Below are 16,844 nucleotides of genomic sequence, written 5' to 3' on the forward strand. Positions count from 1 at the left end.
TTGGATTTTAAGTATGTGATTATAGCTTACTGGATGACGAAAATTTCTGCGTTCTGGTCTTATCCAGAGGTTCTCAAATAGGGGCCTGAAAATGCGGCGAAATGGTTCCAGTAAAGGATGGTACAGCAGTGTTTGCTTCGCGCTCGACTTGGCGGGGGCACTGCCGTGCCCCTAGATTATTTCTAAAATAACTTTATCATAATATTCATTATCAACAGTAAGGTTATGTCCAGTGGGCATTGTCCACTAACATTAATGTAATACCAAAGATGGAGAATAGACTCCTTGCAGACTAATATATAGTCATCAGCAAGGATGTTTAAAAGAACTTGTTAAGATGTGACTAGGTATACATAATATCAGTAAACCACATCGGCTAGCGACCGAAACGTAAACAATGAGTCAGCTTTCCACCGGCGAGCGCGGAACAATGCACTAATTACCGACATTCAACAACACACCTCACTGACCACTGGTAGGCTTTATTAGTTAGTAATAAGGTATACAATGTGTCAGTTAAGAGTGAAACGTTCGCGGTTCATTACGCACGGGCGTTACTCCCTCATTACACGTCTTAAAGTCTATTTTTTTATTCGGTAGACTGAAATGACAGTTCATAGTATGAACATAAAATGTCATTTCATACTATGAAATGTCATTTCAGTCTACCGAATAAAAAAATAGACTTTAGGACGTGCGGTTATCGCGTGCGTGCTAGCTAACTGCTAACACGATTAGCGTAATGACAGCCGTAATCCCGAATAAACACGGAATTATAATATACTAGGAACAGAATCAAATTATTTCATTCAAATATTTTGATTAGGGATTATTATTAGGGATGATTATTATTATTTCGACGACCGGTCTGGCCTAGTGGGTAGTGACCCTGCCTGTGAAGCCGATGGTCCCGGGTTCGAATCCTGATAAGGGCATTTATTTGTATGATGGATGATACAGATATTTGTTCCTGAGTCATGGTTGTTTTCTATGTATATAAGTATTTATATATATTATATATATCGTTGTCTGAGTACCCACAATACAAGCCTTCTTGAGCTTACCGTGGGGCTTAGTCAATTTGTGTAAGAATGTCCCTATAATATTTATTTATTTATTTATTATTTATTTATTAAGTAGAAACATTACTGTACAAATAATAAACTAAAATGAGAACACGAAATAAATATGTATTACTAATAATAATAATAACTCGTACCACTACATACCTATATACACATAACAATATTACATGGAAATGTAATCATTATAATGTTTCTACTTTTACCTCTTTTTTGGTAGGTAACAACAATGAATATTGGTAGAGTCACAATTTCCCATCAGTCCCAGTTCAATCACTAGGTTGACTAGTGGGTAATGCTAATAAAAGTTTCTATGTTAGATGAGTAACAGTACATCACGTAAATATTCAGTGTGAAATACCTGCTTAGGTAGTATATTAACGGTCCAGCCTGTCTATCCGAGGCTTCCTGTAGGTAGGTACGTAACTTATCCGTAAGCTATTCGAAAGTGCTTGTTGCTAGGCTTGCTTGAATCAATTCTTATTATTTGCCTTTGACTTTACTTACGGACTTTTGGATTAGTAACAACTATGGGTAATCAATCCAAGCTAAAAAATAAACTAGGCCTTACTCATTTAACTATCTTGATAGTTTAATGAATTTCAAGACTAAGTCAGACAAAGATGCGGTGCTGATGACACACACTTTAGCCACATGGAGCATTTACGAACCCAATTCATAATAAGCCTTATTATTTTGCGATAAAGCCCAAGTTTCAAATTTTCAAAACTAAACTCGGCGAAACGCTTCAGTCGGCGAAAATAGCAGTCCCCTCGGCTTTAACACATGCAGAGATGCATAACTCATGTTAATGATGCGTCGGCGCAGCGCAAAAAGACAACACTGAGGATTCCTCTTGCTTCCCGAGCATATGAGAGTCGTGAACCGAGACGAACCATTATACCCCGATTACGCAAAGTGGTTACAGATTTGTGTCAGTTAAGACTGGTTTTGAAAAACTTGACTAAAAGACGATGTGAATGCGCGGCTCGACGGCAACGAGCTAATCCTTAAATAAACATGTCCAGCCCAATGCGGAGTGGGGTCGGCGACCGGCATCGATCGAGGGCCATGGGCGGCCAACAGCTTACGTGTGGCGTGTGAACGGTGCCGCACTGACGCCCAGCTCGAAGGTTTACGAGGTTTACGACTGCTATGGATTACTTGACACTTCAGCTGCAAAACGCACAACAGTCACTAAACTTATGAACAGGCCTATGTTTCGGATCGTGGGTGGTAGTGGAGGAAATATGCTGCGGAATGTTGTATGCCTGTTGCTCTCTGTACCTTTCAAGAACTTCAAAGACATCGGTAGACTACAAATGTAGAGTCGAGAGGTTGGTGTGACTATTTAGAGGTGTGATTGCGGTGGTTTTCCAAAAAAAAAATTAATTCCTAAAATAAACGTATGTATGTATGTACTTAATTTATTGTAAGTACATAAAAAACACGAGAAACACAACTAGGTATCAAATCAAATTATTTTAAGAAATATTGACATGCTTACTTTTTCTTTAGTGTATGATATCTATTTTGTTTTGATGCAGAAAAACCCCGACGATCATTAAGGTTGCCTTGCCACTAAGTCGGAGGTGAGCGGAGATGAGAGGAAACGTGCGGGAATCAATCAACAGCACTGTAAAATGACTAAACATTCGCTCGTTCAAAACATAATATTTACACATTCAAAGCAAAAGGATATAAGTACCAAAAGCATTTCCGGTAAGTTGTAAGGCAGTTGTTAAAACGAGAAATGAAACAGTTCAGGAATATTGTTAGAGATGTCCCGACCCTTATGTGTAGGTACATAGTAATAATTTATAGAGGCCTTGGCGAGTACTGAATGTGCTCCGTTCCCACGGATATTTTTCATCGTTGACAGTTTACAGAATACCTTTAAATAACAGGTTCTGTACTTGTAAAAAAGGTAATAAATTAGTAGAACCATGGTTACCTTTAAACGAGTACTTGTTTCAGAACCAGTCCACAGACGCGAGAGCTCCTCAATGGGATGAAATTTACGACGCGTCAGAAACAATGGCAGATAAAAAGCATAATAATTTATTTATATAACTATGTTTAGCACTACATTTTTGCAAATAAATATCTTTATCTTTTTTTTTATAATTAAGGCCCATTCAATAAGTTCGACCAGCACACCGGCGATAAAAAGTCGGCCCTTTTCCCGCTTGTAAGTACAGTACAGCCAAACTTTACAAAAAGACTTAGGTAAGGGCTCCTATTTCTGGGTGCTTTGCCCTTCGGGCATCTGAAGCTACCTAACGAACCTGTATAAAACCGGGATATTATTAAAATACATGAAAAGTAATTTCAGCGTTTTTGAAAATTGATCCCCTAAGAGGGTTAAAAATGGTTTGAAAATTTGAATCCATTACAAATGCTTTGAAACTGCTTAGAAAGGCATAATAGCCGATTACAAAAAAAGTAATTGCGTCGTTTTAGCTAGGAAATTCAACCCCTTAGGGGGCTTAGGGGGTTATAAAGGGGGTGAATGTTTGTCTTGGGGTGCAAATTTTATTAAAAGCTAGGACCTTGAAACTTTGCAAAAAGGTATTAAATTAGAAAACAAGAAAACTAATTTCAGCGTTTTTAAAAATTCATACCCCGAGGTGGTGAAAAAGGGGTTGAAAGTTTGTATGGAGATCAAATATTTTTGTGAGTTCGGGACTTGAATCTTTTTATAAAGGCATATTATTAGAACACAAAGAAAAGTAAATTCAGCGTTTTTAAAAATTCATCGTTAAAAAGGGGTTGAAAGCTTGTAGGGTTGTAGGGTTCAAATTTTATTTTAAACTAGGAATTTGTAACTTCGTAAAAAGTTATTTAATTAAGAGAAAAGAAAACGAATTTCAGCGTTATTCGAAACTCATCCCTTAAGGTGGTGAAAAAGGGTTTGAAAGTTTGTATGGATGTAAAATATTTTTTTGAGTGCGGGACTTGAATCTTTGTATAATCGCATATTATTAAAATACGAGAAAAGTAAACTCAGCTTTTTAAAAAATTCATCCCCTAAAAGGGTCGAAAAGGGGATTTAGTTTATTGTAGGTATGTATTGCTGCTTTTTGTTTGTGTGTATTATGTATTTTTGATTAATAAATCATACCATATAATTAGAGAAATTGATATACATAGGCACATATATACCTATAGAACAAAGAAATAGAAATACATTATTTATGAGGCACATAATATTTTTGAGGGGAAAAGAAAATCAAATATGGCATCCATAAAATATTTCTCATCAGCGTTGTACACCGTTTACTTATTTTAGTTTCACGGCAACGGGTTGAATATATATTTCGGGGATCTCGGAAACGGCTCTAACGATTTCAATGAAATTTGCTACATGGGGGTTTTCGAGGGCGAAAAATCGATCTAGCTTGGCCTTATCTCTAGGAAAAAGCGCATTTTCGAGTTTTTATACGTTTTACTATGTAGTATGTGCACCCGGGTGGTAACAACAACACCAACATATCTATGTACCGCTCCTTGTCATCATCATCTTCCTCGCGTTGTTGTCCTGGCATGTTACCACGACCACGGCTCGTGGGAGCCCGGGGTCCGCTTGCCAACTAATCACTTCTACATGCATACGAACAACGATCTGCTTGCACGCATGTACCGCTGGATGCCATCCGGGTTTGTATGGAAATGTTGTTTTCAATCATAGGTTCATGCCTAAAAGCAAAAACTGCTCGTAAGTAATGTGATCTTTGCAAATGTACTTAACTAAACAGTAGAAATAGGAGTAAAACTCATTACCTTTGTATCAAATCAACCTTTTTTAACCGACTTCCAAATCTAAAAGGAGGAGGTTATCAATTCGGTTGTGTTTATTTTATTTTATTTTTTTATTTTTTTTTATGTTTGTTACTCCATATCTCCGTCATTACTGGACCGATTTTGAATTTTTTTTTGATTGTATGTATATGCATACAGATTGGTCCCTTTTTTGTCAAAACCCAGTTCTGATGATGGGATCCATGAGGAATCGAGGGAACTCCTCAAATCTTAAAGGCATAGGTACATATAGTGATTTTTGTGTTTTTATCAACAAATCAAGCATATACATTCAAAAAAGTGACATTTGATGAAGTGGAACTGCTGATGATGATCAGAACGGAACTCTTCAACGACGTTTGACGATTTGTCCTCTTCGTTATGTTTGTTAAGCAAGTTACGTTTTTAAGCCACATTTTCGTCAAGCTCGAGTTCTGATGATGGGATCCATGAGGAATCGAGGGAACTCCTCAAATCTTAAAGGCATGCATATTTTGCATATAGAGATTTTTGTATTTTCATCAAAAAATTAAGCATTTTCATTAAAAACTGTCGCATTTGATGCAGTGGAACTGCTGATGATGATCAGAACAGAACTCTTCAACGACGCATAGTTCACGTTTGGCGATTTGTCCTCTTCGTTATGTTTGTTAAGCAAGTTAAGTTTTTAAGCCACATTTTTGTCAAGCTCGAGTTCTGATGATGGGATCCACGAGGAATCGAGGGAACTCCTCCAATCTTAAAGGCATGCGTATAGAGATTTTTGTATTTTCAGGAGAAAATCGAGCATTTTCATTAAACACTGTCGCATTTGATGAAGTGGAACTGCTGATCATGATCATAACGGAACTCTTCAACGACGCATAGCTCGCATTTGGCGATTTGTCCTTTTCGTTATGTTTGTTAAGCAAGTTAGATATTTAGGCACATTTATGTCAATCTCAAGTCCTGAACATGGGATCCATGAGGAATAGAGGGAACTCCTAAAATCTTAAAGGCATACGTATAGAAATTTATATATTTTCATCAGAAAATCAAGCATTTACATTACAAACTGTGGCATTTGATGAAGTGGAACTGCTGATGATGGTCAGAACAGAACTCTTCAACGACGCATAGTACACGTTTTGTGATTCTGAATTTCGATTTTGTTTTTTTTTTTTTTTCATTTATTTATTAGCACAAAATATTTACATTCAAAAAATTATGACAGCGAACAAAGCCCCCTGAGGCTTAACTGCCGCTGTAATCGCTCTTATATTTACTCTTAATATATTATATTAAACTATGGAGTATTTCATTTCACGAAGTCGGCATTCATGTCTCTTATAATAATCGGACTGGGCCCCGGACTCCGGACTCGGACCCGTACTCGGACTCGAATCCGGACACGGACCCGGACCTTGACCCGGAAAACCACTATGATACTTATCTAAACGAAATAAACCACTATGATGTCTATGATTACCATAAAATGTATACATGTTACCAAATAAAGTATAAGCGCCGTTACGTGCGTGAAGTGGGTCCAGGCTAGTAGTTAGAGAAGTCGGTTTTTTTCTATTAAAGATTATACGTGCTACTAATTGATTTATTCCGTATAATTTTGCCTGGAGTTCACGTACTGTTATAAATAAATACATACATACTACGTTGAAAATTGCAAGGATAATCGTGAAAAAATTGTTTATTTGTTGTGTTTACAAGTTGACAGAAATATAACGTCGAAATCGCACGTCATCGCACGTATTTTTTAACCGACTTCAAAAAAAAAAGGAGGTTCTCAGTTTGACCCGTATGTATGTATGTATGTATGTATGTATGTATGTATGTATGTATGTATGTATGTATGTATGTATATTTGTTCGCGATTATCTCGCGTTTGGCTGAACCGATTTTGATGCGGTTTTCAAAAAAGTGTTTCTTACATTCTGGAGAAGGTTTTAGTATACATAGATCTGAGCTGATGCTGAACCCTGGCTGTACCTAGTGGAACTCAGGTTTGGTGCAACATAGGCTCACGCTGTTTTGGTCATCCGTCACATCTTTATGAGCACTTGGGAGAGCAGTACCCAAGATAGAGCTGATGCTGAACCCTGGCTGTACCTAGTGGAACTCAGGTTTGGTGCAACATAGGCTCACGCTGTTTTGGTCATCCAACACGCCTTGATGAGCACTTGGGAGAGCAGTACCCAAGATAGAGCTGATGCTGAACCCTGGATGTACCTAGTGAAACTCAGGATGTACCTAGTGGAACTCAGGTTTGGTGCAACATAGGCCCACGCTATTTTGGTCATCCGTTACATCTTGATCAGCACTTGGGAGAGCAGTACCCAAGATAGAGCTGATGCTGAACCCTGGCTATACCTAGTGGAACTCAGGTTTGGTGCAACATAGACCCACGCTATTTTGGTCATCCGTCACATCTTGATGAGCACTTGGGAGAGCAGTACCCAAGATAGAGCTGATGCTGAACCCTGGCTGTACCTTTTTAGTGATAGGTAGGTACTTCATTGCATAGAACGGTACTATTCAGGTTGTGTACTGTAGTGGAACTCAGGTTTTGTTGCTACATAGGCCCACGCTATTTTGGTCATCCGTGACATCTTGATGAGCACTTGGGAGAGCAGTACCCAAGATAGAGCTGATGCTGAACCCTGGCTGTACCTAGTGGAACTAAGGTTTGGTGTAACATAGGCCCACGTTATTTTGGTCATCCGTCACATCTTGATGAGCACTTGGAAGAGCAGTACCCAAGATAGAGCTGATGCTGAACCCTGGCTGTACCTTTTTAGTGATAGGTAGGTACTTCATTGCATAGAAGTACCTACCTATCACTAAAAGCTGGAGAACCCTGGCTGTACCTAGTGGAACTCAGGTTTGGTGCAACATAGGCCCACGCTATTTTGGTCATCCGTCACATCTTGATGAGCACTTGGGAGAGCAGTACCCAAGATAGAGCTGATGCTGAACCCTGGCTGTACCTAGTGGAACTCAGGTTTGGTGCACCATAGGCCCACGCTATTTTGGCCATCCGTCACATCTTGATGAGCACTTGGGAGAGCAGTACCCAAGATAGAGCTGATGCTGAACCCTTGCTGTACCTAATGGAACTCAGGATGTACCTAGTGGAACTCAGGTTTGGTGCAACATAGGCCCACGCTATTTTGGTCATCCGTTACATCTTGATGAGCACTTGGGAGAGCAGTACCCAAGATAGAGCTGATGCTGAACCCTTGCTGTACCTAGTGGAACTCAGGTTTGGTGCAACATACACACTTTGTTTTGGTTATCCGACTTGTCGTCGTGCGCCTATGTTGCAGAGTTCCACTAGGTGGGTCGATGAACTTTTTTCTAACTGCCTTTAAAAAAAGGACGTTCTCAGTTTGACCCGTATGTATGTATGTATGTGTGTGTGTTCGTGATTATCTCGCGTTTGGCTGAACCGATTTTGATGCGGTTTTCAGAAAAGTGTTTGTTACACATTCTGGAAAAAGTTTTAGTGTACAGTACATGGATGGTTTGAAAAACCAATTGGACCCGGTAGGTGGCCATGCCATCGGTATACCTACCAACAAATTTAAGTTGCTGAAACCGATTTAGATAAAATAGTGGGAGTGGGAGCAATATACATACAAATCGTTTAGCACCGAAACGTCATATTATGTTGTGACGCAATTATCATCGAGTTAGGCCATCCCCAACATTAGTAGGTAGTTACTAGCCCAAAACTAAATGGAGAGCCTAAAAAACTAGTATTTTAGCCCAAAACCTAAAATAAATGAAGTACCTACCTATCACTAAAAAGTAAAAAATAAAATAAAATAAATAAAAAAGAATTAAAAAAATAAAAATAAACAAAAATAAACCCAAAATAAAATAACTTAATATAATATCTTTTTTAAAAAAAGGGAACCGCCTTCAAAAAACCAACCCACTGAAAAGCACAAAATAATTTCTATATGGCACTCCTCTACGTGTCCAGTCCCTATCCCGTCAAAAGCAAATTTCTGCCAAAAAGTAATTAATACCTAATAATAAGAAAATTAATAATCATCCGGGTAATTACTTAGTTTTTGAAGGCGGTGCCAAACCAACTAAAACATTATTTACTACCAATCTGAAAAAAAATACGAGTACGTTGTAGTACCTACAAGAACTAAATTAATGAGTAAACCAACTATGTCTTTATAATGCAAGTAAGTGAAGCGTTCGTTCTTCGTTGTCTAAAATATCGGTTCTCAAAAATTTTGGTTTGGCACCGACTTCAAAAACTAAGTAATTACCCGGATGATTATTAATTTTCTTATTATTAGGTATTAATTACTTTTTGGCAGAAATTTGCTTTTGACGGGATAGGGACTGGACACGTAGAGGAGTGCCATATAGAAATTATTTTGTGCTTTTCAGTGGGTTGGTTTTTCGAAGGCGGTTCCCTTTTTTTAAAAAAGATATTATATTAAGTTATTTTATTTTGGGTTTATTTTTGTTTATTTTTATTTTTTTAATTCTTTTTTATTTATTTTATCGATGACATCTGTCACGTTTATTCGCGTAAAGTAATTAACTTGAATAATTCTGGCTCAGTTTTCTTTATATAGTTAAAAAGAGAGTGTTTTAGGTGTGAAGTTAGGCACGTATGGAAAACTCACGTAAAAACGTTTGTAACTCATGGTACCAATTGAAATTTTTAGTTCTTTAAGTGACGGTAGAGGCGCTGTACAAATACTCCATACATTTTCCTTACTTTTTCACTATCGACTGTCATTCACGGAACTCATGGTACAGCTTAACCCTTAGAGTCACTTCGTATATCATGCTATACACGACAAATAAAAAAATTAATAGGGTACTTCACCAAAGTACACAGGTATGTCTTTTCTAGTACGGTTTATAAAGGTGGGTAGATTTTACTTAAAAATACTTTGACGTGTGTTAGTGCTCGATAACAACACAAGTGGATGAATTCTGTGATCATGAAGAAATCTTTGCGGAGTCTTAAGGTAAATGTAAGTACATATTTTAATAAAAGTTCTTAGGAATCAACCAAAGAAAGCAGTACATTTTATGAAGATTATATTAAATCATCTTTTAATGCATAAATTTTGTGTCAGATATACTAAGATTAGATTTTATTGTCATGTTTGTAACACGGAATAGTATACTATACGTTGCCACTACTCCTGCAAATCAAGCCTGATTTGTTCCGTATGGAATACTATACGTTGCGACTATGTCCCTTAAGTAACGTCAAAACTGTTTAGAGTGTTATTATACTTATTAATCCTATGTTTAATAATAGAACCCGGTAATATACTGCATTTTATTGTTATTTTAGTGTCCTTATCACAAAAAGGCCATATATCCCGACTAACAGGCTCAATTTTATTTAGCTTATACAATTATACTACACAGTTAAATACTAGTAATTTTCCTAGTGGCGTAACAGGGATTGAAAATATTTACTGGACTTTTACTTTCATTCAAGGTGTGAATAATTTTGTTTCATCAGCCTATGCACAATATTCGCGCTAGGCGCATTTTAGCATTAGTGCCGGATATAGGAGCTGGATCAGGAGGTAGTGAAGAGCCTAGCAGCGAGGATGAAGCTCATATTTTTTCCCAAGACCCTGAAGAGCTATCATCATTTTCTAGCTCACCAGCCCCGTCTTTAGATTCTTCTTATGAAAGACTCGATTTATTGGGCGATAACTCTTCTGTTAGTGACAACTGTGTAGCTGAACTTACACCAATAATTGACGAAGTGTTTCCCGAATTGACACAGTGCAACTATCAAGCATTACCCTCGATATCGTCTTTGCCATCGCTTCCATCAATCCAGCCATCTGAAATAAATACACCATCATGTGCAGAACCAATTCTCATAACGCCTGGCTTCTAAGACGACGTCACCATCAACAAGCTAATATAAATAAAAAAATGATCGCCTGAAAAACTTCTGTTACGAAGTCTTTGCTGGATTGTTGAAAGAAAATAGGATGACTAAAGAAAATTCCTTTTAGACAGTGCCTGACAAAAAGAAAATTAAAAATCCAAAGACTGGGAGGCCTATTGACAGTATAAGATACGACAGAGTTGATCATTGGCCCCAACACACAGCATATGGCAGATGCAAAATTTTGTAAAGGTCAAGCAAGTACCAAATGTGATGTGGACTTGTGCTACGTGAAGACGAGAAACTGATTTGCTGCTTACCATCAGATCGCATAGGAAGTATAGCACTGCATAGAATACTATACATAGACAAAGGGTTGATTTTTGTTAAGGTGTTGGCAACGTATATTATTATATACGTCGATTATTTCAGTATTTACAGGCTGTTGATTTTTCTTTGTATTTTTTCACTTATTTTGTGGCTGTAATCAATCTAAATAACATAAAAAAAAAAGTTTTTTATTAAGAAAAAATCTTGCGACTCTAAGGGTTAAGGTTGATTCCGTTCTTTTGACATAAGTAGAATCGTAAACCGATAGATTTTAAGTATTTCGCCACCAAAGTGCCAGAGATTTAGTGACCACATACCTATGTATGTCATCGGTATGCTATGAAAACTATTAGGTACGTGGAAAAGACAATAGAGAACCTAAATCCTCGTATGACCCACAAAGGGCGTCTAATGCTATAGGTATAGGGCTCACAAAAGCCCCTATTGTCCAAGAGCAGATTGTCGCGACCTCTATCTTGTCACGCCGCGGCCTCCACACAGCCGGCCGGCCCGGCAGCGCGCGCGCCGCCCTTGCCGCGGGCGTCGAGGGCAACTCGCGATTCAACGACCCAACTGTTCCGGGGTTTTGGTCTTTACGATTTGTGACTGCATTTTACTTTAAGAAAATTGTTATTTACTTAGGGAGTCAGAACATGACCAGGCCTGTCTCACTCCGCGATTTCGTCGCTTTGCTACAGGTAGCTAAAAGTACATCCGTTCGGCCCCAATTTTGGGGAAAGCCATAAGCCGCGCGTGGCGCTGTCGCCACCTAGCGGCCATATCTGTGCTGATCGTAACAGACGCGTTTTTTTAGAGAGTGAGTCTTCTGTACTTAGTACTATTATTTATTCTGTGACATGACTAAAACGAGTATCGAGTAAGTAGAGTAGAATATCTGCTTACCATTCTCTTATACATATTTGGGTCAATTTTCAAATAGGCATTTTTTGCTGTCCCACGGCTAAAACTCGAAGTTCATAAGACTTAGAGACTAGATATGTATATATTTTTATTCAGTGTGTTATAAACTTTAAAAATAATGTACAACTGTACCTTAAATATTATTCGTTTCTGACATAAACAAATCATAACTTTGGATGTAGGCAATGCATTATTAATAGCTTTATATATTTTTAAAGAGCATCTAGGGAATTTATTTCATCATTTCGATAATTTAATGCCTTATTTAATAAAACAAGGGAAGTCTTTTTATCGTTGTCCCGCGCGGCACTTGTTTTGTTATGACTTCAACAAAGATACCAAGATATATAGAGATATGTTTTGTTATGATTTCAAGATACCCCCCAAAATCTTCTTAATCTATTGAATAACGATTAGATTCACTTTACGACGCAATAGTGTGATTAGTTGGGCGTCTATCACCATTAAGTATGCACGCGGAAACAGTTTTATTTATGTAAAAACAGGTAAGAATCTCTTTCGATATATTTTGGTACGACTACAATGACATTTGTATGGACGCTTCATATGTTGGTACACAGTCGAAATAAAAATGTGTATCTCATAATAATAGTTGCAAATATAGTGTTAAAATATATAGTAAAATCAATAAGTGAATCGGTTATATAGTGTAAGAAATTTCGCCAAAAAATATTATTGGCAACATTTGTACGGCTATTTTGACCGTACAGATGTTGATTGTGGCATACAAGTGTCGACAAAGTGTCATACAAATGTCGAAAAGGCGTCATACAAATGTCGTCAGGGCATGAATCTAGTATAACTGGATTGGGCATGAGTGGTGGGGATAACTGACAGAACGGGATAGTCTTATGTATCTTTCAGTAGGAGTAGCAGCGAAAGCGCTATTATTGTTTGTCCTTGTCACAGTCTCACATCTTGTTTTATTCCCCACCGTAAATTGACCACCGTGATTGGTCGAATTCATTTGTTGCCCGCCATAACAAATAAATTTGACCAATCATTGCGTCGCATTGCGTATGTTTTGTCCCTCACGGAGGCACGCGTAGACCACTTCTATAGGATGCTACTTTCTATGCGTCAGGGTCTTACAAATGCCACAAAATTAATAAGTAGTAACATTAACATTTTGATACTACCATACAATGTCGAAAAAATGCCATATACATGTCAAAAGCGCCTTAAAAATTGCTAAATAGTGCCATACAAATGTCGATCTTTAGACGTCCATATCTAGCTAACTATAAAAAGTAGAGTGGTGCCTCGTACAGTATATTTTTTGTTGTTAAGAATCCTTCCTAAATCGATGATTATAAATCAAAATTTCCAAAAATAAAAAATTGCCATACAAATGTCGAAAAAACACCCTCTTCAAAAATTGACCCATTTATATAAGTAGCTTTACAAAAAGAGATATGTCTTTATGTGAAGCAATTAAAGCACTTATCCGCCAATACTGATGCTGGCTGTACCACAATATACATGTTGGAACACTTGGAAGTCTTGGAACCCGTTAAAAGCAGTACAAGCTTGTATGTAACTTGTAAATTGTAATACAACTTCTAAGTATTGCCAACAACTATATAAAGTTTTTTAAACTATCCCCTAATAAACTGATGTAGCCTCGGGACTTTAAAATCACCAAAAAGCTCATCGTACCAGCAATTGGCTTTATGAAATACATTTTCATTACACCCGGAAATTGCCAAAACTCGCAACTTAAATGAGTTTTAACCCTATGAACTTCAAATGAGTTTGGCTTTAAGTTATAGTAAGTACCTACTCTTCTTTCATAAGATCTCGGTCCTCAATTAAAAAAATACTTGGTAGCAATGGTTCTTCTCTGGAACTATGTACTTTCATATGCTACGAGTATAAGTAGTAAGTATTCAGGTTTCATGAGCTGAAGGCACATCATCACACACAAAACTACCCGCAGGTAGTTCCCAAGGTCGCGACAATGTTGACCCAAATTGGTAATACGACCCTCCGCGATATCGTCGCTACATTTGGCACTCTTCACTGACCATTGGTAATTAAGCCTTATATCGTCGGATTAAGGTTTAAGAAGTGTTAGTGCAGTGTCCATAGATTATATGTACAAGCTGTTACGAGATGCTTAATGGGGCGCCCCGCACGCCGCCGCACCTCACCCCCGCGCCGCAGCACGCGACCGGCAAAGATACTGACCACGAAGTGAAAACAGTTACAGACCCCTTCTTCTGATATGCCATTATAGACACGTCTATTCAATTTACCATAGAAATACGTGCACAATATTGGGTTCAAGCAAAAAGTGAACCAGTTTAAATAAAAGGGTCAGCAATAAGCATGAGGGACGTCTGGAGTGGCAATCGTCCATAGGCTATGGTCCCTGTGATACGATGAATGCAATAATTGTCCAACATTATTATATAACTTGTCCTTATCCCCTCCATTCGATTTAAATTACAGCTATTTATTACACATTGTAAGTTAAGTGGCAGCAATTACTCATTTTCCTTGATTTAAATTTGGAGGTAGGTACCGTAAAATGGGGTGAGTAGGCGCAAAACTGACATTCAAACCTCGATAACATTTTATTTTTACATATGCAAACTGAATGGTGTATATAATAAGTGTTCCGGACGTTTGTATTTTAGTTTTTATTTTATTTTGGGTAGTTCCATTTCATAACTTTGACGATAAACAGGAAAACCCACCTCACCCCGTAGTCCCTCGTATTTGGGGTGAGTTGGGTTTTCATACAAAGGTGATTTTGGAAGATTGTTTGATCGATTTTTTTTAAATTATGAGTATTACTATAGCTCCATTTTAAATTGGAATACATAGTTTTTGTAGCAGTAGCCTTAAAAATCCATCTCACCCCCCTTTCAACCCTTCTCTCCCCATTCATAACCCAACTCTCCCCGCGAATCCTACTCACCCCATTTTACGGTACTTCATTAATCGCTATTTAATTAAACTATGAATCATCCAAGTTGTAACACAAAGAACAATTTAAATAAATACTGGGTCAGAGGAAGATTTTTTAATAGTGGGAAGCCCATTACCTGCATCAAAAACCATGTAGGTAAATGTAAGTTTTTCAATAGAATAAAAACGTTGTACCTAACAACAATAGTGAGTTGCCCATTGGACATCAGCGGTTACTGTGCAAATGTAAGTTTATTGAATGATGAACACACGAATAGACGGACAGGACGAAAATATAAGAATTTTTGTTTCAACATTGTCATTTTAGCTACGGCGAAACCCAAAAATATGAATGTCCATTTCAGTTTCTGAAAATTGAGGACACTGGAGCTCGCGATATGTCTAATCTGCAACTCCTTAACTATGAGGAACAAAAAACCTGCATCTGTTTATTACCACGCCACCATGTGTGTAAGCATGTGAGCTAAGCGTAGGGTGACAAAAATTTGCAGATTTTCAACTCTATCCCAACGCAATAAGGCGTACAAATGTGCACATTCGAGCGCAGACTGTTCTTTATGAATAAATTGCTTATAAAGTGTCAGTCTTGATACGGAGTAATGGCTGCCGCGATTACGCGGCGGAAGCTTCCTGCCGGAGTTCACGGCGGTGTGTGTATGGTATATGTCTGCCCTAATAGGTATAACAACCATAAGTGTTATTCGAAGGCGCATTCAAACTATAGCTGGTCAAGCAAATCTTGTCAGTAGAAAAAGGCGGCAAATTTGAAAAATTTAGGCGCGAAGGGATATCGTCTCATAGAAAATTTTAATTTCGCGCCTTTTTCTACTAACAAGATTTGCTTGACCTTCTATATTTAGGAATACATTATCCTGTTATTATTTACTAATAAATCATTTTGATAATATTAGTATCAGGTCAAAAATTACGCCGAGATCACTGAACTGCAACATCCTAACTACTAAGATTTTTCCGGCCATATTACGTTTGTACAACAAGTTGTTTTTGCCTTCTTCATAGCTTAGTACTTACTCTTCAAGAATATATTATCCCAACAAAAACATACATGTGAAATGAGAGCCAAGTTCAATATTAAGAATATGTGTCGTTGTTGACCCGCCGACAAAAGAATTGAGATCTATATGGGTGCCAAGTTCTGTGTTGTGTAGAAAATCCTGAAATTATAAAGGATTTGACTTGGCTAGTTTTTACCAACAAACCAAATTTTAGAAAAGTAGCTGTTGGGTAAATTGACTAGCATAGACCGTGGGGACTGACCTGGAATCTGGTATGCTGTTTCCTTAGGGGCCCCTGGTCTGGTTCCTTCGATGATGAAATGTATAAATCTCATAGGCTGGCGTCGGCAGACGACTTCTATTTGTGCTGGACACTTGTAGGTTTGATTTTGGGTTTAAAAGCTCAAGCTTTCGACGGAGCGAGCAGATACGGCGCGTTTCGATTTTGAGATCGTTGAGAAGAGTATGGCAACACTCAAGCTTTCAGTGTTGCGCGCTTTTTGAAAAGCGTTCCGTTTTAGGCTTATCCCGTTTGGAATATGCTAGTCGATTAAGTATTAATCGATTTGAAAATAATGAACGAAAATACGTAGTATTTGTGCGTACATATACAAAAGTACCGAACATGCCGCCGGCCATAAAATAATGCTTATTTTATCTAAGAACTATCATACAGAATGCTATACTAACTTAGGACTAAAACATGTAGGTAATGCTATACCTAAGGGGTGCCTATTCAACAGGCAGGGGGCAGACCTTAACTACAGGTCGCTTAGTAATAGTATTACCGATGCGTACAGTTACGACTCTGGTAATACCGTCGGCGCCGGGATGCAGTTG

General features: G+C 37.9%; 1 protein-coding gene and 1 long non-coding RNA gene across 2 annotated transcripts in view; one reads left to right on the forward strand and one right to left on the reverse strand.

Moving 5' to 3' along the window:
- Positions 1-1,097, forward strand: part of LOC134653996 (uncharacterized) — a 55,758-nt gene extending 54,661 nt beyond the window's left edge. The window contains exon 2 of the long non-coding RNA XR_010097301.1: positions 1,002-1,097. This is a non-coding gene — a long non-coding RNA (uncharacterized LOC134653996). The remainder of the gene's footprint in view (positions 1-1,001) is intronic.
- Positions 1-16,844, reverse strand: part of LOC134652213 (uncharacterized) — a 40,395-nt gene that overhangs the window by 12,079 nt on the left and 11,472 nt on the right. The gene's annotated exons all lie outside the window — the stretch shown is intronic.

The sequence above is a fragment of the Cydia amplana genome, chromosome 1, assembly GCF_948474715.1.
Source record: "Cydia amplana chromosome 1, ilCydAmpl1.1, whole genome shotgun sequence".
NCBI lineage: Eukaryota > Metazoa > Arthropoda > Insecta > Lepidoptera > Tortricidae > Cydia > Cydia amplana.